This window comes from Papio anubis, chromosome 15 (assembly GCF_008728515.1).
Source record: "Papio anubis isolate 15944 chromosome 15, Panubis1.0, whole genome shotgun sequence".
Lineage (NCBI taxonomy): Eukaryota > Metazoa > Chordata > Mammalia > Primates > Cercopithecidae > Papio > Papio anubis.
In genome coordinates, this window is record NC_044990.1 from 3,127,443 (window position 1) to 3,150,559 (window position 23,117).

General features: G+C 39.7%; 1 protein-coding gene across 5 annotated transcripts in view; it reads left to right on the top strand.

The window, feature by feature from the left end:
- Nucleotides 1-23,117, top strand: part of SGCG (sarcoglycan gamma) — a 98,942-nt gene that overhangs the window by 8,990 nt on the left and 66,835 nt on the right. Inside the window, exon 2 of one of the 5 annotated variants that reach the window (XM_031655759.1) lies at nucleotides 2,443-2,606. The exons of 3 other annotated variants lie outside the window; for them this stretch is intronic. The gene's annotated coding sequence lies outside the window, so the exon portion shown is untranslated. Of the gene's footprint in view, nucleotides 1-2,442; nucleotides 2,607-8,544; nucleotides 8,708-23,117 lie in introns of those variants that run through there. One more of the 5 variants, XM_031655758.1, reaches the window with a different exon arrangement.

Consider the following 23,117-nt stretch of genomic DNA (forward strand, 5'->3'; position numbering starts at 1 on the left):
AATATATAAAAATATTAGAACATTTAAAAGAATTAATAATAATGATCTGTGCTGTTGGAGAATCAACAGGTCTCTTCCAAATACATTAAAGTTTTCCTTTATTTGCTTCCACAGCCCTTAGTTCATGTCTAAATTGTAATGCTAACCATATTATCGAGTATGTAGCTGTCTGCCTCCTCAGTGGGAAAGAAAGCTACTTAAGCACAGAAAGTTTATGGTTTAAAGTTAATGGTTTACTGATCTATTCATTAATTTAGCAAATAATTAATGAGTATCTAGAGACTAAAGAAATGTAGGTATCAAGACTGAGTCTCTGCCATCAAACTTAATATCAAGTGATGGATGAACAGGTTATAGACAAGCAACAGTCACAGATTAGTCTATGCTGAAGGCCAGGAGTAGGATGAAGGTGCTTAGGGGGACACCAGTCCTGCAAGAAAGGAGGAAGTGGGAGAGAAGGGTTAAAGAAGGACACATGTTGATACAGAATAGCCCCTACTATGTAGTAGATTCTCAACAAATATATGTGGTTGTTAAATGCTGATGTTAATGTTTTTTGAGTTTGAGAAGATTGAGAAAAATCATATCTCTATTTACCGCCCACTTTCTGAGCCAACTGAAAAACAGACAAAAGAATGAGGCCAGTGAAGCTCTGTCAGTTTTGTTTGACAAATGGAGCTGTGAGAGAATGTATGCTAGATGTGCAGCAGTGGTGGACTCCTGATGTTACATTCTGGACAAGGGTCTACCCACTCACCCACCAGGCAGCGCTGGGAAATCATGGGTTTCCAAAGGGAAGATTGCATCTTAAACTCTCAGCATGAAGGACCCAGGCAAAAATTGTCCTCTCTGCAGACATGGAGCCAGGTCCCTAAAGAGGGAGGAGGAATCACACATGCAGGCCCGCTTTCTGGCTCCAGCTCACAGATGAGGCGCATAAATGCACTTTTCCTGGGAAGAAATGAGTAAAAATTGAAGAGAGAGCCCAGGAATGTCACTATAATGGAAGAAACCATCTCGGAGAAGGAGTGTTTCTTATGTAAATGAAGATTTCCACAAATTTTCAATGGCCAACATACTTTCAAGGTTCCTGGGCACAGATCGGTCTATTCCTCTATATCCAGACTTCTGCTCTTTTCTGTTCAATTCTGCTATTTTCCTCCAAATTTACCTTATGTCATCTATTTTTCTTTTCGTAATTCCTACCATCATCCACTTTCTAACCCTTCATCAGAAATTTCTGATCAAGGTAAAGAAATTTAAGAACATTCATGGAATATAACTTTAGTATTCTTGATAATAACTAGTTTGCAATAAGAATGAATACACTTAAATTTCCTAACTGCATGCTGTCTTCTCTTTGATCACATCAGATATATAAAATGTCAGATGAATGTAAAAGGAAATAAATTGGGAAGAATATTAATTTGACCAAAAGATAGGCACAGATGCCTTTAAACAGTAATATATCTTACTCAGTGTAAACTAGAAATGAAAATTAGGACAGAATTACATGTCTCTGCAGGAACTCTTAATGATAGATGTCAGTGCAGCAAGGACTTCAAAGTTCAGTAGGAACTATTTCAATCCAGAATTCTATGCTAAATGAAATGAATTATTAACCAATTTGAGAGCAGAATAGATAAATTTTCAGACACCAAAAGTCTCAGACAATCTGCTTCCCAACCCTCCTTTCTGAATAATTATTGAGGGTGCACACCATCAAAGCAAGGGAGTAAATGAAAGAACATGAGTGAAGGTCCAGAGAACAATTAGCCCAGCTCAAGAGAGCAGTGACACCTACTCAAGGCCACAGCTGTGGGAGCCTCAACCAGCAGATGGGGACAGGAAAAGGGAGAGCCCGCATCACACCAATACCACAGAAAAAGGAGATTGTATATGATGGTCATGTTTACTACAAGTTTGGCAGAAGCTTGAGGATGTGATAGAGGTAAACAATACAAGAAATGAAAAGGAATATAGTTACAAAACAAGGGAGGTGGAGGTTAGTCACACAAGAAAGTCATGATCCAACCATGACAGAAACTGTTTATATTAAAAAATGAAGGCAAGTACCTTTCAAGGAGAAAAAATGGAATCGATTCCATATAGTAGATTAAAAATTAATAAAAGTCAAGAGACAACTAAGATAGAATGTCAGAGGCATATTTCACGCAATTTCTTCTTGTAACAAAGAGATAAAAAAGGAATTCAGAAATTCCAGCAATAAAAACTGTGTGGGAAAGCCATAATGTCAATATGAAGTCATTAAAATATTTGGAGGGATATTTTTCAAAGTAGATTCCATTTGGAACTGGTAATAGAAACACTGAGTGGCACAGAGGTAATAAAATCAGTATTTGTCTATGAAAGGAAAATAGCTATAAAAATGTGAACACTTTCTGTTGGTTTTTTTTTTTTTTTTTTTTTTTTTTAATCAAGCTGGTCAAATCACAGGAGATGCCATTATGGTTTTCAAATGGAATGGAATGGAATCAGCTTTGATCATGTAAAAGTGCAGGTAAACTGAAAGAGGGCTGGAGACAGGAGTGGTGTGCACCACGGTCACAGGTGGAGGATGGAGCGGCTGCAGCACCGTGTACTCGGTAAAAGAGCATGAGGGTCAAGTATACTCTCCATGATTTTGAAACAGGAGATAAATATTTAAGTAGACTGTGTGAAATTGCCAAGTTGACCGCAGAAGGAGGTGAAAGGGGTGACAGAACTACATAGGAGAAAGGAGGAGAGTGCTGCAGGATGAAAACCTGCATGAAAAAACTGGATAGATCACGTCTAGAGTTAATACACTGAGACATAGCAATAGGAGGCCAATTAAAGGTAAGAGCTAAGTATGAAAAGGAAGATCTAAGTAGTGACCTCAGACACGTGGAGGTAGTGGTGTGGTGGGGGAAAAGAAGGAGACAGCAGGAGATTTTATTCTAAGCCTTTCTGATTGACTTCCTTTTTACCATGCATAGATTCTATTTTGATAATTATTCTTCATGTATTTCCTGTGATTCTGATATACACACGTCACACTTACATTTTCTGCCCAAATAATCACTGCCCAAAAAGTCTATTCTTGATGGAGTTGCAATATCTGTTTCTTACAAATTATTCAAAGTCATGTGTTCATGGGAAAATACTTTTAGAATATCATAACCCAATTCAGTAATTGCCAGTGTATAACATAACACTGAAATTTTAGGTAGTACTCTATTTTCTCTTCTAAAGAGAAAAGTTTTCTTTTTCTTTTAGCCTTTCTTATACCTAATTTCTCCTGCATCTCAATGATTTCTTATTTATTACATGTGAATTTTTTCCCCTCTATCTTCTCTTAGAACACTGAGTTCAATTTTTATAAGTATTGACTTCCAGTTCCCCAAAGGTACCATGAAAACAATACATTTAGTAGTCTAATATACGAATATTTAATTGATATAACAATTTTACAGGGAATATTAATTATATTTGTTAAAATGTGTTCACTGGGTGATTCATATTGATAAATAATCAGAGAATCTGAGTGAGAATCATCCAAGTAATTACAATCCAGATGAAAACTCTTAGTTTTTAGTTGAGTATAAAATCATTTGATTACTCATTTTTTTTATGTGAAAGGTCTATGGCCATCTATTTTGAGGATTGTAACTTTAATTAAAGAGGAAAATAATTGACATAGTATTTTTGAAAGCTTTTAAAGTTTATTGATTGCAAAATAATTTAATTTGCATTCACATTTAATTTGCTCCCAAAACCATACTTTTATTACTGTTATACTGACCTCTTCTGGACACTTCCTATAATGTCATCCAGATACTGTGATAGCTCAAGTTTTTTAAGGTTACTGTATGGAATTAATATCACTTTTTAAAAAAAACTAATAAGGCTGGTGTAACTATTCAGTTTAGTTCATTGAAGGCTCACTATATGTATACATTGAACAAAGAGTTTATGGTCTAGTAGAGAGGACAGCATAAACAAGTAATGACAACAAAAGTACAAGTAACTACAGTTAAGTTTAAAAGTACATATAGATCTAACATTCGCTTTATATATTTGTGTGCTTTACTGTTGGGTGCGTATATATTTATAATTGCTATATTTTCTTGCTGAAAATGTTCATTTATCATTATATAATGACCATCTTTGTCTTTTTTTATAGTTTCTGACTTAAAGTTTATTTTTTCTAATACAAGTATAACTACCCTCCTTACTTATGGTTTCCATTTGCAGGGAATATCTTTTTCCATCTCTTTGCTTGTAGTCTGTGTGTGTCCTTATAGGTGCAATACGTCTCTTGTGGGCAGCATACAGCTGAGTCTTTTCCTCCCTTCAGCCACACTATACCTTTTAGTTGGGGAATTTAACCTATTTACATGGAAGTTTATTGTTGATAGGTAAGGACTTATTCCTGCTATTTTATTAATTGCTTGCTGGCTGTTTTGTAGATTCTTTGTTCCTTCCTTCCTCTCTTGTTGTTTACCTTTGTAGTTTAGAGGTTTTCTGTGGTGCCACTACTGGGTATATATCCAAAGGAAATGAAATCTGTATGTCAAAGAAACATCCGCATTCCCATGTTTATTTTAGAACTATTGACAGTAGCCAAGATATAGAATCAACCTATGTGTCTAACAGTAGATGAATACATAAAGAAAATGCTATATATCTGCATGGTGTAATACTGTTCAGCCTTTAAAAAGAAGGAAATCCTGTCATTTTGAGAACATGGATGAACCTGGAGGACATCCTGTTAAGTAAAATAAGCCAAGCATGAAAAGACAAATACTGCATGTTCTCACTCATATGCAAAACCTTAGAAGTTGATTTCCTAGAAGTTAAGAGTAGAACAATGATTACCAGAGAATGGGGAGGGGAAGGGTAAGAAAGGGATGAGCTTGGTCAGCGGGTAAAAAGTTAGAATTAGAGAAGTTTGGTGTCCTGTTGCACAGTAGGGTGACTATAGTCAACAAAAAGGTATTGTGTATCTCAAAAAAGCTAGGAGAGGGGATTTTGTGTGTTCCCACCATAAAGAAATTATAATGTTTGAGGTGATGGATATGCTAGTCAGGATAAATCAGAATAAAAAATTATCCTGATTAGATCATTACCTAATGTATACGTGTATTGAAATATCACTTTGTACCCAGTAAATATATACAATTAGTATGTGTCCCTTTTAAGCAGAAACTGATAGTGGCATGTAAGCAGATTCTGAGACGGAGTCTGTCACTCCAGGCTGGAGTGCAGTGGCACGTGATCTCTGCCCACTGCAACCTCCACCTCCCAGGTTCAATTCCATTCTTCTGCCTCAGCCTCCCAAGTATTGATTATAGATCTGCCACCATGTCTGCTTTATTTTTTTCTGTATTTTTAGTAGAGATGGTTTCACCATGTTTTTTCTTTTTCGGCTAGGATGGTTTTGAACTCCTTAATCTAGTGTTGATCTGCTCTGCTTTCATTCCCCTTAAGTAAAGAGTAGGATTGCAGGTATAAGCTGTTCATGCCCGGCCTGTGAGCAGACTTTTAAAGGTTAAATTATAGTTCACCAGTAGAAAAAGATGGGAGGTAACCCTATTCAAAGATAGCCAGGCACCCAAGGACATTGTCACTTTTGTGATTCTGAACTCCCCAGTACAAGGCACAGAAGAGATGAACAAGGCCCATCCCTGAAGGCATGTGTCAAGAACTTGGTCCTGCATCCTGGAGGCTCGCTGAAGGGCTTTAGGCCAAGGAGTAATACGGACAGAATTACCTGTTCTCGTCATTCCTCTGGCAGTCCCCAGGTGTATAGGATGGGGACTGGCAGTTCCTGGAAGCGTAGGAAGTAGGTACTTGGCTATGGCAACAGGCGATGCCAGAGAAGGTGAGGCCCTAAGTCAGGCAGGGACAAGGAGGGAGAGCAGGCAGAGCAGGAGGTCCTGCAGAGGGAATCCACTGAAGTTAGTGACTGGCAGACTGGTGAGTGAGGGAGAGCCCTAAGTCTGCTGTCTTCTGTGAGCTTCTGGGGGATGGCATCGTCAACTGAGGAAGGAAAGACGGATGAAAGAGCAATGGGTGTTGTATTGGAGGAACTGTGGAGAGACAAGGTGTGTTGTGTTGGAGGAAAGGCTGAGCAGTTTTGAGGGATTTAGTCACAGTAATCCATGACTGCAGTTAGCTTACAAAGTCATGAGAACTATTAAAATGAGACTACTATCCATATATTTGTCAACTTCACTTGGGCCTTGGACATGGCCTAATATGTTTCACTAGTCAATTGACAACCCAAATCATTAAAATGCTCTGTTATTTTCAAATGTTGAACTTTCTCATTCCCTTATTTCCACATTCTCCCTCTACAGATAACCTCATCTCTTACTTCATCTCAAAATAGAAATGATTTCTCCAAAACTGACCACATCACTACTGAAATTCCCTATTTTCACTGGTTCTGAAAGTGATCCCCCCCCAACCCAACCGCTTAAGCCAGCAACAGGGTTATCCATGCCCAAACTGAAGGAAGAGCTTGATGAGAGGATGTCAGGAAGAAAGGTCAGCGCTAACTGATGACTGTAGTAGTCAAGAATGGAAGCAGAGGGAGAATGAGGGGGAAGCCAGGAAAGGTCCCCATAGGCTCGTAGGACTATAGTTGGAAGCACGTTTGTCGTGGAGCCCCCAAGTACCAAATGGGTACGTTAGGCCTAAGGACTTTCGAAGTCACTTCCACCCATAGGCTTACCAGCTTTGTAATCTGGAACCAATTATTTTACACCTAAATGAGTGTTAGACTAGATTTCTTTACGGTCTCTTGGAGCTTTAAAATGTTATGATTCCTTTGAGAACATTTCAAAATGTGTGTGTGTGTGTGTGTGTGTGCGTGCGCGCATTACAATCTTAGCTGCCTACATTACAAACTGAAGGTCTTGCTTTAATAATTTCAACTAACTGATAAAATCAAAGGCTTCTTTATGTCATTCTTCTGCCCTGCTAAACATAGGTGTGGATAGTATTAAATGAATCTGTAAATATGAGTGGGGATCAAACACATCGCCTGGCTAATATTTGTACAAAGCAGTTCCCAAAACATTGAAAAGTTCATTGCAACAAAACCAATTTACGATTGATGAAAAGGTCTCTCAGTTGTAACCTTTAAATGCATGACATTTCAATCAGAATATCGAGTTAGCAGTTTCAGACTTTGACTTTTCAGACAGACACTGATACAAAAATACATTTCATATCATTATTGTTTAATATATTATTTTTGTTTGAAATTGATAGTTGTCCTACAATTTTATGTCTAGCTGAATTCCCAAAGTAGAAGTACTAATGTGCAGAGAATTCATGAAAGGTTTTCAAATGTCTTACAAATGTAAGATTATTTGAAGCTGTATCGGCTTGTAATTTAAGGCCTGCAGCTGTTGGTATGATAGAAGCATCAAATTTCAAAAGAAGTTGTGGTAGAGTGTGAATAAGCAGAATGAAGAGAAGTGTCCTGAGAAGAAAATAAAATGAAAATGTAGCATATGCATTGTTACAGCATTGCTCCTTTTTTTCTTCATTTTTTATTTCAGGTTCAAGGGGTACATGTGCAGGTTTGTTACATAGATGAATTGCATATCACCAGGATTTGATGTACAAATAATTTCATCACCCAGGTAGTAAGCCTAGTACCCAACAGTTTTCTGATCCCCACCTTTCTCCCTCCCGCCTTCCTCAAGTAGGCCCCAGTATCTGTTGTTCCCAACTCTGTGTGCGTGTATACTAAGGCGCTGTTTCTTACATTCAAGGTTTAGTACTAAAATGCAAATATGAAGTATATAATTTAGTAAGTTTTAGTTCATGCTGCACACCAGGCCACATAAAAATAAGGCAAAATAAAATATTAAAATTATTCAGAAGTTGGATATTTATTCTATTGCCTTTACACCTTATAAAATGGAATGGCCTAATTACTCTTAAATGAAGATAAAGACAATTTAAGATCACGTTGTAACATTCACATCATTTGTTAAACATAATAGAAATGTGAGTTTCCTAGAAAAGAATGGTCATAATTTTAACATGCAGAGTTTGTTTACCTTCTATTATGGTGATCTTTGTTTAGGATTTTCTCCTCAGATATTAACGTTTTTCACTTAAAAAGGCTCAGGGAAAGTGATTTTTAAAGAGTCACTGTTACATGGTAATATGCATTTGGATGAGACTAGTATATGTGTAATATATATAGTCACAAGTTCTAACTTGCATATTAATTTGAAGAGATTTTTCATAAAATTTTATCAATATTAGTTTCTAATGGAAATTAGTCTTAGAAGTTTTTTGTTATTTGTTTGAGGTAAAGGTTTTTTTAGGAAGTTATAATTATGTTAGACTATCATGCTTTAGGGTTTAAATGTTGAAATGTTGGTTTTGTAACAAGAAGAGTTTGGTTTGTTTTTGGCACGTAAAGAGCTGTGTCCTGGAATTGGTGCCCAAACAATTTTAAGTGTGGTATGAACTGTTTATGTCATTGAGTAAAATTAGACACGCCTGTTGCTAATGTGAGAGGATGAAACATGAGACAGGGCTAAACTCGTGAGAGCGCTTTCTCCAGGGACAGTTGCTGAAGCTTCATCCTTTGCTCTCTTTCTGTAAGTCATGGAAAAGTTTGAAACATTCTGTCTTCGGGAGAGCTCAGGCCGCCAGTAGTTCATTCGCCAGTGCACTTTTCTTAATAGCTGAGGTAAGCACTCAGTTTTAACTTGGATTTTATATCAATACAAAGTACAACCTAAAAACCAAACACTTATGAGGATTCTTAATATTCTTTCTTCTTTGGTGGCATAATAGTTAGTAAATTTGAAACAATGTTGAATAAATTTGTGTATCAGAACATAATGATATATCAAATATCAATAGCATTCTCATTTCAACTAAGTTATTCTGACTACTAATATGCTCTGTAGTTTTGGCATAATCCTGTATTTCTAATATTTTTAATTTGTAGAATGCCAAAGGTAGCATTTCTGTATTATTGGGCATTGAAGTGTATCCTGTAGTTAATCTAGACAAAGTATCATCTTTAAGATCACCTGCTTGTAATTCTGCTGTCAAACTTTAGTGGTAGAATTACCTTTGCTTTAGATTTTCTTGATAGTTTTGTTGTAGACACTAAGAAATAAACTAAAATGAGTGACAACAAAAGTCCAGTGGTTTTATAAGTTGGAAATAAACAAAACAAGAGCAAAATAGCAACCTGACTCCTTCGCTATTTTTGGAGTGAAAAAGGGAAGAATGTTTCTTTCCCCAAATCTGGAAGATATAAAATGCTGCTCAAAATATGTATGAAAAAATAAACATAAGTAGGGTAAAAGTACACATGTGCTAATGCTTCAGCTTACTGAAGTTATGAGTTCTTTCTCTGAGTTTTCTAAATTAATATATGACAACTAGCACACACAACTTTTTTAAAGGAAGGCTTAGAAAAAAATAATAAGGGAAAATATAACTCAGCTGACTGAAAGATTTGCCAGCAGGATGGAGTAGCTACCAGTACAAAATGAACCACAGAATACACTGTTTATTTTTTGCTTATTTTCTTGCAAACATTTTGTAGGTACAAAGAGGCACCTTTGCGGAATTTAAAAAGTAGTGCTACAAGTTGGGGTTCGTTTTCTAGGTTCTAGGATTCATCTCAGATTGTCTTTCAAAGACGAATGAAAAGTAGCATTTCAATGTAGTTAGATATAGCATTCCAAGGACTAACAAATTCAGGTGTCCGAAAGATATCAGCTAAGCTTGCAGTTAAAATGCCGAAAATGAAATTGTGCCATATTGTCCTTTAAAAAATGTACTTGCTAGTCATTAAACTAAGTTGTTATTAAATTGCATTAAAAATTAAATAATAAATTATAGTGGGTGCCCAGTGTGTTCAGTTTTGCATAATTTATAGGACCTGAGGATCTCCCTCCACTCCCTCATCACAGCCCTTGCGTCTTCTCAGCTGAGGTGCCAGGGCTGTGGTTTCCTAGTGGGAAGGGAGAAACTACAGCATCCTGAGGATGGCTCTGCTACTGTCCTGCTCCTTCAGAACCCGCCTTGACCCTCATGATACCTTCCTTTCTCTCCCTCCCTCCTTCCCTCCTCTTCTCTCAGCCTCTGTAGCATCTGTCTGGCTTTATTCTTCTCCAGACCTACTGCAGAGCCAGATAGCTCTACGACGTTCTCATGAGGATTGCAGGATCCATCGCTTGCTACTTTGGCCATTTCGGATTCCAGCTTCATTTTTAATTGTTTATGTTATGCTGTAGATAGTTTTACGGGAACATTGGTACAGGAGTATTTAGTAATGTGTGGATTGGTAAAGGTCTCAAGACTTTTCTCAGAATCTGTGAAAATCTCAGTGCCTACTCAACTTCAGTAGGACTGGTGTGTAGGACCACTGAGGAACGGGACAAAGGAGGGCTCGCTGTGCCCAAAGGCGTTTGTGCTTCATCCTAAGCACCGGTGTGACCTTTGAACCTCTAGAAAAGGAGAACAGCGCAGTCCCGTGGGTGCTTTGATAGGATCACTGCAGTTGACATGGAGAATGGATTAGGGACAGTGGAGGCGGCAGTGAAGGGCACCTTAAAACCCAGCTTCACCTTCGTGACTTGTTTAACTCTGTTTTTAAAATGCTCAATTGATTTTACTTGAGAAACATCTCTGGAAAGTCTAACATCAATGAAGAGGCTATGAGTAAAAGTTTAGGCTATGGAGCCAGACTGCCATTTGACCTTGTATGAATTACTTCATTTCTATATGTCTCAGTTTCTTCATTTGTAAGGTGAGAGGAGTTGCACTGTAGCAGCTACCATTTTAGCAAGTATCAAATCTAGCTTATATAAGACAATTAGAAAGTTTCTGACTTCTTAGTAAATAGTAGCTTCCACGGTCATCACCATTCAATGCACCCTCTTATCCTGACCCCACACAGCAGGGAAGTCAGGAAGACGGGAAAATGACGGTAACTGGTCAGGAGCTTGAACCTGCTCCTCACAGTCCCCTAAGAAGGCACACCAGAAAGGAGCCCTAAGCAGGCAGGAGACTCCAGGCTGAGGCTATTTCTGCCGTTTCTATGGAGGAAGTTCTCTACACGCAGCCATGGCTGCTCAGAAGGGGCGTGTGCATTCCAGGATGCAAATAACCCTCCTGGCATTCCTGGTGGCCACCTGCCTATCCCTAATGGTAAGGTCTATGAAGGAAAGAAAGGCAAGTGACTTTTCCTTTCCCATGAAAATCTTCCTTTCGTTCAACAGTTTAGCTTGTAACAAAAACTTTATATAAAATATTCTCTCTTTATTTTTATTTATTTATTTTTTTTGGAGGACAGAGTCTGTCTCTTTCGCCCAGGCTGGAGTGCAGTGGCACGATCCCGGCTCACTGCAACCTCACCTCCCAGGTTCAAGCGATTCTCCTGCCTCAGCCTCCTAAGTAGCTGGGATTATAGGTGCCCGCCACCATGCCCAGCTAATTTTTGTATTTTTAGTAGAGATGGGATTTCACCGTGTTGGCCAGGCTGGTCTCGAATTCCCGACCTCAAGTGATCCACCCACCTCGGCCTCCCAAAGTGCTGGGATTACAGGCATGAGCCACCATGCCCAGCTGATACAAAATACTCTAAAATGTTAACCTTGGTGAAACAATACAAGTGTGTTGTCTCCATACTGGAATGCATTTGAATGTGTGTATTTTGGCAACATTTGAAAGTCACTTTAAATCATCCCATTCATATCCCAAAGCAAAGGTGCTAATAAGGGTGGAAGTGAATAATGGCCCTGAGGCCATCTGAAACTTTTTAAATGAACTGTCAGGCCATAGGAAAAATACATATATACCACGTTTAATAAGAAACTTAATTAAGTGTACCTCAGGAATTTCTTTTTGCATTTAGTCTTGTAACTAAAAAGAAGCACAGCATAATTGATACATTGAAATAACTTCCTTTTCTCAAAATTTTCACTTAATATTGTGTGAATGTTTTTCAGAGTTAGAATTTAGTTATACGCAATTTTTAGGGACTAGGCAAATTGAAGGTTTTTTTTTTTTCTTGAGGGGGGCAGTGATAGTTGATTTGCTTAAAAATTTTAGGCTTAGTATAAAAATCAAAATATTTATAAAATAGATTACAGGCTACTTTATTTGCTGTTTGGTTAAACACAGCGTTCGTGTGTAATTTTAAGAATATTCTAAACTCCCTTATCCTTTGTAAATAACATGAAATTTAAGAGTCATGTCTACACAGGATAAATGGTACTGCAGTGTAGGCTGGTCCCCCTCACAGGGCTAGTATGTAATGAACTGGTTTCTGGATGACCAGTAAGGGGGTCTTTTTAATTCTCTCTCTCTCTCTGTTTCTCTCTGTCTCTGACTTCTCTAAGAAGTGTCCTTGGCCTCAGCCCACACCTTTCCCAGCTTCCTCTCCTAACCTAGCCGGCTTCCCTCATTGCCTGGTGCCTTCCTCTTGAGAGCATTCCCTTAATACAATACCTGAACAAGAATCCGCATCTCAAGCTGCTTCCAGGAAACCTGATGTGAGATAGTGTCAACCTAAATAACAAGCAAGCTCCCAAAGAAAAGATGTTCATTTGTGAATAGAGCATTGCGGTGGGAATATGAGGATTACACATTGTTCTGAAATTAATCGGTATGATTATGAAATCTGTATGAGATTGCAGGCAGATGTCCTCGCAGAAGTATTTAAGGTTGTGGTTTTTGCAATCTTTTGTGATAATTTATTAGCATATAAGCATAAAAAATTTTTCTTTATGATCTTCCCTGGTTCTATTTGTCAGAGTTTTCTTAACATTAGTGACACCATTTTGATCCTGACAACTTTCACATAGATAAAGTTGAATAGTGTTCTGAGAAATCTATCAGTGTACCTGATCGCTAATTTTTTTTTTTTTTTTTTTTTTTTTTTTCCTGAAACGGAGTCTCGCTCTGTCGCCCAGGCTAGAGTGCAATGGCGCGATCTTGGCTCACTACACCCTTTGCCTTCTGGGTTCAAGCAGTTCTCCTGCCTCAGTCTCCAGAGTAGCTGGGACGACAGACAGCCACCACCACGCCCCAGCTTATTTTTGTATTTTTAGTAGAGACGGAGTTTCACCATGTTGGCCAGGCTGGTCTCGATCTCCTGACCTCGTGATCTGCTCTCCTTGGCCTCCTAAAGTGCTGGGATTCCAGGCATGAGCGACTGCGCCCGGCCCCTGATCACTTTTAAATTCCAATTTTTCCAACAGCAATTGCTTAGACAGGTTCCCTGGGAAAGAGACTCCAAGCTGGAGATATGCGTGCCATGTATTGGAACCCATCTTGAAAAAAAAATCCCTGTAGGACAGCAAAGGTGGCAAAGTGGGCAGAAGGAGATGTAGGATAGCACTGTAGCTGCCACGGAACTGGAGTCATGCAGGGCTGTTGCCTGCAGGGGAGGGGGCCGGGCTTTCATCCAGTGCACTGATAAAACGCTGGAGTGCGCCTCTCGTGGGGAAACACAGCCATGGGCGAGGCAGCTTAGTGCAGTCTGAAGTCATTCTCGTCATCAGCCATCACTCCCACAACTGAAGGAAGGAGTGTCTTGGTTCTGAAGGGTGACAGGGGTGACACAGCACCAGAGTCCACCCCTCGCATCACTCAGATCCTCTTGCTTTGTTTACCTAATTTGGGAACAGCTCCTCCGAGGGTTTAATTGATCTCTTTTCCTGGGGAAACGCTGAGGGAATATTAATGACAGGAACTAGAGTCTCCCCTTATGCAGATGGTCTCATGACTACAGCTGATACTTATTCATCCTTTTCCCCTCCCACCGCCTTCACCTACCCATTCAGCATTCTCTTCATTCTCATCTAACACCCTGGCTGGTCTGAGTAGCCTTGGGGTGACCCAGACATTCAACTCTGAGGGGTCTTAGCCTTGGTCACCAGCCCCTAACCAGTCCCAATGCACTTGTGGTTCACACATGGCTGAGCATTTGCTCCCAAAATGGCCAGAGGAATACCAGCAAATGCCTTGCTGGTCCGTCCAGGTGACAAACATATTCTTCCCAGACAATTCTTGTCAGAATGGTGCATCGTGTCCTCACCAGTGGTATATGGTATGAAGAGGTGAAGTGATTGCAGCAGCTTGAAGATGACTGGGACTCACGTTGTGTCCTCTGATAGAAGCACTCCCTGCTGACTTCGAGTGGCTGCTTGGTCTTATTGAGGGATGCTGCTGTTTCTATTGAAGTTGGTAGGGTCTTTATTATTTTATTTTATTTATTTTGTTTTGTTTTATTTTATTTTTGAGACGGAGTCTCGGAGTCTCGCTCTTGTTGCTCAGGCTAGAGTGCAATGGTGTGATCTCGGCTCACTGCCACCTCCACCTCCGGAGTTTAAATGATTCCCCTGCCTCAGCCTCCCGAGTAGCTGGGATTACAGGTGCCTGCCACCACGCCCAGCTAATTTTTTGTATTTTTAGTAGAGGCGGGGTTTCACTCTGTTGGCCAGGCTGGTCTCGAACTCCTGACCTCAGGTGATCCGCCCACCTCGGCCTCCCAAAGTGCTGGGATTACAGGCGTGAGCCACGGTGCCTGGCTGTTAGGGTCTTTATTAAAGAACAGTTATGAGAGATGTATGAAGTATGAGTAAAGATAGAATAATTTAGGTTTTTAATTGTAATGCTATATCCTAAACATGGAAGTCTATTTGATCAATACAGTAGATGAGAATATACTTTATTCTGCCTGCCTTTAACAAATATGTATAACGGAGCCGTTACTATGTGCCAGACCCCACTTTAGGTGCCAGTTATATAATAAACAAACAGACACCCTTCCCGTCCTCCTGGAGGTGAGCCTAATGAGGACCAGGCAATAAAAAGTAAAACAAATAAATGCATCATTATGTTCTAAAAGGAACTTTGAAGGAAACGAACAGGACACAGTTGCAGATTGTACAGGATAAAAGGGACAAGAGCAGGTGTTTATGGAAAGCTGAGGTCGGGAGGACAGAGTGGTGGCCAGGTGGTATGGACCAGTTTTCCCAGTAGTGGGTACAATGTGTGCAAAGACTGTAAGATAGGAAAAAGCTTATTCCGTTTGAGGGATGGAAAGGCTGGTGCTCCTGAGAAGGGCAGAGTGAGGTGAGATGGAGCTGGAGAGGCTGGCTGGTCCAGATGGAGTGAAGCTTCATCAGACGTGCAGTGGGAAGCCACGAGTGACTTTAAACAGGGCAGCAATGGTCCTCTTGTTGGGTGCCGTGTGGAGGTTGGATAAAGAGAGGCAGAGTGGGTGGAGGAGACCCCGAAGAGGCCGCACCACCAGTGCTGGAGTGAAGCAGGGGCAGTGCAGATGGGGAGGCCAGAATGAGCACAGCTGTCCTCAGGATGTGGCAGGCAGGGCTTGCTGATGAAGTAGACGTGAGGTGGCAGAGAGAGGGATTGTGATGGCACTCAGGCTTCTGAGATGATCAGCTAGGCATGGCCGGTGCCATGGACTGAGATGGGAATAGAGAAGGGAAGGGGGGAAATTCAGGAGGTGAGGGGAGAGTTATTGAAAATTAAATTACCTTTTAACAAGTTCAGTTCGAAATACCAAGTGGAGATGTCAAACAGGCAATTATCAGATTAGAGAGTTCAGAGATGTTTTAGGTAGAGATAAAAATTTGGGAACCGTCAGCCTATAAATAATATTTAACTACATGATAATGAAAAGGATCACCTTGAAAGATTGATGGGAGAGAAGAGATGGTCCTAGACCAGTTCAGGCACAACCCACCATTTAGAGGCCGGAGTGAAAGAGATTATGAAAGGGCCTGAGAAAGTCCAGAAAGGTAGAGGATAAAACTAGGAGAATACTGATTTTAAGAAAAAAAGTGTTTTCAAAGAGGAAATAGCCAACCATTTCAAATAAAATGAAGAGTGAAATGAATTTTATTTTATTTTTTATTTTTATTTATTTATTTATTTTTTTTGAGACGGAGTCTCGCTCTGTCACCCAGGCTGGAGTGCAGTGGCCGGATCTCAGCTCACTGCAAGCTCTGCCTCCCGGGTTCACACCATTCTCCTGCCTCAGCCTCCCGAGTAGCTGGGACTACAGGCGCCCACCACCTCGCCCGGCTAGTTTTTTGTATTTTTAGTAGAGACGGGGTTTCACCGTGTCAGCCAGGATGGCCTCGATCTTCTGACCTCGTGATCCGCCCGTCTCGGCCTCCCAAAGTGCCGGGATTACAGGCTTGAGCCACCGCGCCCGGCGGTGAAATGAATTTTAAAAAGTGAGAGAAATAAAATAGGAAGTGAATATTGGATTTGGAAACAAGGAGGTTGTGTGATCCCTCTGACTGATATTAGCCAAAGCTAAATATGGCAAAATAACTTCTGGAAACACATCCTTCTATCTAAAGACTTGTGTGTTCTTTAGAAGGACCTGTTTGGTGCGGAAGGAAAATAGGTCAAAAATAGTTGCAAGCATTACTCATCATGTTGGTCGAAGGTGTTCTTATTCCGTGGTTTACCATCATAAGCCGTCCTGCCTTTGCACCTCTTGCTATGTGTATTAACCAGGACTGTTTCAGATGCAAGTGACAGAAGCCCAAGTCGAAGAAGTTCAGGTGAAGATGAAACTTAGTGCTGAATTTAGGATCTCAAATGATGTTGTTAGGATTTCACCCCTACTCTCACCCTCTCTCCCTCTTTTCTCATTCTTCCTGATTTCTTCTCTGGCTGTCTCTCTCCAAGTGGCTAAGGGATGAATGTTGGCACTGCAGTGTTAGGTCCATTAACTTCTGATAGCAGAGGCCAGCTTCTCTCTTGGAGCATTCATATTAATTATGAGACAACCGACACTGGCTTGCTTGTGTCCCATGACTTCCTAATGGTATTCACCATGTCTGGACTGTTGATATACCCTGATTGGTCAGTATGTGCCACATACACACCTGTGTTACTGGAGATGTGCCCACATGACCGATACCTGGACCACAACCACGTGGAGCTGAGGAGTGTTCTAGGGATGGACGAGAAAACAGTAGGTGCCCACTATAACAGAGTACACAAGGAAAAAGTAGACATCGACTGTAATAGGACACAGAAGAAAACAGTAGGTGCCCACTATAATAGGATACAGAAGAAAACAGTAGGCGCCCACTGTAATAGGATACTGAAGCAGACACAGGGTTACAGCTGAGCATCCAACAGTTCCTCCATATAGTTCTTTGTTAACATTAACTCAGCTCTCATTGCAGCCAACTACTAACTTAACCATTAGCTATTTGGGCACTAAGTCAGAGATTGATGGTAGGTATAAATCATGCCAAGAGCTGGAGGAGATTTGGTACCAAATAACAACTGGTCTTGGTTAAGAGGCTAGGTGTCTGTAAGTGCTGGTCTTGCTCAGTTGCCATTCTGCGTCTTGTTTCTGCTAACTCGTTAATGTTTCTGGATGTTGGTGTTATTCCTTAGTCAAGTACTACCTAATGACACCACAAAAGCTTTAGATTTCTGATTTCTGAGAGCACCTGATAAAAACCAGGACAGAGCAATGAGAAAAGTTTGTCTGAATTGCCTACTTGTGTAAATATAAAACTGTGTTTTAAAATGAGCCTATAGCTGAAGTAAAAATCAAAACAAGACCAGTTTTGTAAGCTAACATTTGTATGCCTGTGGGTTTGAGCTTGTTTTATTTATTTATTTATTTATTTTTCCCTTTTAGTCACTTGCCCTTTTGAATAAAGGTGTTTTCTTTTTTCAGTTCTGTTAGATTTTAAAGGGCATTTGTTCTGTTGGTTTGGTGTATTTTGTAGGGAACTTTTTAAAATGGCAGAGTTTGCCATTTTATTTTAAAAGTCAATCCTATTGTAAAGAAGAGAATGATTTGTTGACCTTTTAATCTAGATGTGTGTGTGTGTGATAAGGGTATGTGTGAATTTGGGAATTATGCTGATTATAACTTTTGATGACATTGATAATTATGATCCATCTATTTTGCTATATTTTGTGTGCTGTGCTGAGCAATTTGACTAAAGGATAAAGGAGAACTATTCTTGAAATTATTTGGTCATCTAAATATAGTAATGAAGTTGGGATGAGTATGGTAAATTTATTGAATTTACTATTGTAAAAGAAATATATATATATCAATTCTATAAATCTGAAAAAAATGCAAAAGAAATTTGGGAAATACTATTTTGAATGAAAAAAGGTATACTCTAGGAGGAAATTATTAATAATTTTTTAGTTTCCTTGCAGTATTTTTCCTATGGGTATATATTTTAATATGTATGTATTCTAACTTTTCATTTAACATTATATCACTAGAATTTCCCTAGGTTATTATATGTTTTTCAAACATACGTCACATACCCAAAATACTGGTTTTGTAATACTGCAATAATTTGATGAATTAATTACTCTAATTTTAATCCTTCTTCATTTAATGTCCAGTTTTGCCCCCGTACAGATAATGGTAAATTCAGTATCTTTAGGCACAAATTGTAGTTTTCATTTCTAGGTGTTTCCTTTGGGTAGGTTACTAGAATTGGAAGTACTATTGTTTGTTTGATGTTCTTGATACTTAGTGCCCAGTATCTTTTGGGGGATTTATGTTAACTTTCACTTTCTTCATCAGAGGAGCAGCATGTCTCTTTTTCAATCACCTGGCCAGTATTACCTATTATCAGTTTTTAAATTTCCCTTAATCTTTGAAAACTGCTGCAGTGATGGTGTTTATTTGCATTTCTTTAATTCAGGGTGAAGCTGAACATTTTTGATATGTTTATTCGTCGTGTGTGTTTCTTTGATGTATAGGCATATTCATTGTTTGAGTTTTACTGGAATTTTTTCTATTTTTGCTGAGTTGAGATCATTTATATTTTAAGGATATTAACCTTGTCCTATCTTTAAGGCAAATACTTTTCCCAATTTATCTGCCATGGTGTTCTTTGTACCACACATCTCCTAGGGCAGGCACCTCCCCTCTCCTCCTCCTTTCCGAAATGTTGGAGCTCATTCAGAACTATGTAAGTTATGATGCAAACAGTGAGGCAGAAAACACACTGAGAATTACTGCCATTAATTAGCACGAGATGAGATGTTTCTTGGAAGTTTAAAGGAAAATAGAGGTAAAACTCATGCAGTCATTCTCGATACTAGCATAACATAGGCAGCCTGAATTTAACCAGCACAGTAGCTTGCTCCTTCCCTGCCAGCTTGCCTTCTGGAAGAGCAACTTGTATAGACGGGATGTGTCTTAGTTCTCACTTTTCATTGCCTTATTACGATCCGTGTGTATGGGCTTGTTTCTAGACTCTCTATTTTCTTTCACTTGTCAATTATTTGTCACTAGTTCATTTTTTTTTGTTGTTGTTACTGTAGCACAAAGCTGTATCATCACAACCTGTAGGGTAAGTCCCACTCCCTATGCATTCATGTGTTCAACAAGCACTTACTGACTGCCTATTATGTGCACATAACTGATACTGGTCACGGTTACCCAGTCACATTGTTGTAATTGACTTCTCACACGGGTGACCTTGTCATTCAGAGGGATGATGCACCATGATGGTGCTTGTTACCTAGTAAGAAATTACCTATCTGGATATTAGAGCTAGGTGACATGGCTTATGAAAGACGGTTTTTGAAACTGTGGAAAGTAATTTTTCAGGAGTTTTCAGATTGACATCATAAGTGCTATAAGAGGTTTGCTAAGCCCCTAGTCAGCAAGCCCTGTGGCCAGAAAGGACCTTACCCAAGGCAGGTAGAATGCCATCCCTGACACTCAGGTGAATCTCCCATGAAGACTGGAAAGATGGCTTACTCTGTATCTGACAGATTGCATACAGCTGCAAAGAGAATTAGTCTATTGGAAGATAGATCTTAGAAAACAGCAGAGTGATAAAGCTGTGGAAATATAAAGCTAAGTTTAAAAAACATGACTGGTGAATGAGGAGGTCTAAATATATCTTACTGAAGCCCCAATGGAAGTAACTAGAGAAAATGTAGGGAAGACAATGGTTAAAGAAGCAATTGCCAAGAGTTTTCTAATTGAACTGAAGACAAGTTCAATTGAAAACAGACACTGACTCACAAACACAATAAATTAATTCAAATTTATGAAAATCATTCTGAATCTGGAAAACAGTAAAAGTAAAAAAAACTTTTAAAAATCCCAATGGAAAAAAAAAAAGACGTAACACTAACAGAAAGCTTTGTAGATACTTGTTCAATGAACTGTTGAAAGCAAAGTGGTGGAAATTTGTACTAGAAAAATATTGAAACCCAAAGTGGTATACCAAAGTCAGTATCAGACAGATAACTTTAAACTATTATAACTCATTCTTTGAGTTCTTAGAATTAAATTTCATTTCTAAAAGATCTGTTTTGTTCTTTCTCAAACTCACCTTTTCAAAAATTATACGATATTAACTCCTTTTGGGCATTATCCTTGCATTTATAATCTTTCTATCTTAGACTCTTGATAATGACCTACCCAAACTAGGCATGACAATAAATATTGGTTGAAATGAAGAATGTCATTTAGCGACATTTACCTAGTAGACACTATGTTCGATTCACTATATTATATGCTATGACAAGAATCAAATAATGTAGAAGACAGATTATCTGTCCTTAAGGTCATTTTGTTTTAAATAACAAACCTGGGATCATGAATTCAGAAGCATATAAAAGCAGATATTTATACCAAAACAAGTATAGTGCTTCACATCTGGAGCCCTATCCATTAAAGGATTGAAAACTATACCTGAGAGATGCATTGAAAAGCAATCAAAATTAAGTATAGCATGGCCGAGTGCGGTGGCTTATACCTATAATCCCAGCACTCTGGGAGGCCGAGGCAGGTGGATCACAAGGTCAGGAGATCAAGACCATCCTGGCTAACAGGGTGAAACCCCGTCTCTACTAAAAATACAAAAAATTAGCTGGGCGTGGTGGCGGCGCCTGTAATCCCAGCTACTCAGGAGGCTGAGACAGGATAATTGCTTTAACCCGGGAGGTGCAGGTTGCAGTGAGCCGTGATCATGCCACTTCTCTCTAGCCTGGGCAACAGAGCGAGACTCCGTCTCAAAATAAAAATAAAAAAATTAAGTATAGCACCAACATACTTTGAAGGATGGTTAGCAGGAGAAATAATGTAATTTTCAATGACAAAATTTGTTTTAATAAACGAGTCTATGAAAATAAATTTAGTTCATGATACATTAAAAATTAGAATTCTTTATCTTGGAATATAGACTTTAAGTTCTAATACACTTATTTCACTAATTATGTTTTGTAAAGGGTTTGTAAGTAGATCACAAAGTGCTGTGCGTTATTCCAGTGCAGTTTCTTGCCAACGTGAATACCACTAATGCAGTTGCCTGACCCCCAAGTGCTGAAGCACTGATATTCTTCTCAAGCCTAATTTGAGTAAATACCTAAAGGAAGCTGGTTGAACCAGATAGCCTCTGAAAGTCTCTCCTGGCAAAAATGTAATATAGTGTGTAATAAAAATAAAAGCCACTTGTGAGTTGTGAGAAATATAAACAACAAAATCAACTTTTTAGAGAGATATTTAAATTGAATGTTTCACCTAGCGATTTAACTCAGGCTTGTCGAGAGTAAAAGGACTTTTTTACACAATGCAGTGAACACTGGTAGATGGCACTTTAAAAACGTTAAAGAAGCCTATCACAAAACACGATATAAAAAGAATTACAGCTGGCAAGCTTTTTAAAAACAAAAAAGATTGGTAAATACAGCTCAAATATGGGAGGACTAGAAGGCAGGTCGCCAGCTTCCAAAAACCAGTGTGTGATCAGTATTTTCTTCCAGGGATATAGGGTCCAGCTTCTTACTCAAGCTGTCAGCAGGGCAAGTGGGCAGATGTAGGGGGACTCAAGAGCCAAAGACAGCACATTCCCCAGGCTCCCCTCTTTTGGGAGAACCTCACCAGACTGAAGGAGATCTTGCTGAGTCTTCTGAGTCCTAAACAACTAATCACACTAAACATACCCTGTTTATGCACAAGCTTCAAATTGACTCATTATAAAAAGTTAAGGAAATTCTGAAGTAACTCCCAACCTATTTTATTGCTTGTTGTATGCTTGAATAAAAATGTCTGGGTTGGCCGGGCACAGTGGCACACGCCTGTAATCCCAGCACTTTGGGAGGCCGAGGCGGGTGGATTACCTGAGGTCAGGAGTTCGAGACCAGCCTGGCCAACATGGTGAAACCCTGTTTCTACTAAAAATACAAAAACTAGCTGGGTGTGGTGGTGTGTGCTTGTAATCCCAGCTGCTTAAGAGGCTGAGGCAGGAGAATCACTTGAACCCGGGAGGCGGAGTTTGCAGTGAGCTGAGATCATGCCACTGCACTCCAGCCTGGCAACAGAGCAAGACTCTGTCTCAAAAAAAAAAAAAAAAAAGTCTGGGAATTTTTCCTTTCAACATGTGTATGTAATTAATTCAGCAAATATTTATTAAGCACATACTATATGTCGGCTGCTGTTCTAGGGGCCGAGGGTAAAACAAAATAACAAAATAGTTGCAAACCTCAGCCTCTCAGGGCTTATATGTGGGGGGTGAGCATTTACAATCAAATACGTAGGTAAAATACGTAGTATGCCTGGGGAGTTAAGTGCTGCAGGAGAAAAAATGTCAGAGGAGCCCGGGGAGCTCTGTGGTGGTGTTGGTGGGGTCTGTTGTTTCAATAGGATGATCGGGGAGGTCATTGACAAGCCATCTTGGAACAGAGAGTTGAGAGGAGCCATGCAGGCATCGGGGAGACCTTCCAGGTAGAGGGAATTCTAACTGTGGAGTCCTTGAGGTGGGGTCACACTTGGGGGACTCCTGGTCGAGTAAGACCACTGTTCCTGGGGCAGGAGGAGTCAGGGCGAGAGGGACTGGATGAAGGCAGGGAACCATGTCCGGGGGTGAGGAGTTTGGTTTTTGCTGTGAGTGAAATGGGAAGCCACAGGAAGGTTTGTTGCAGAGGTGGGGCATGAACCGACGCATGCTTTGAAGGACCACTCCAGCCTCTACGTTAGAAATCGACTGTAGGAGATTTAGAGGCACAGGCAGGGGGACGGTCAGGTGGCTGTTGCAGTGACGCAGGTGAAAGACTATGGCAGAGGTGCTGATTTC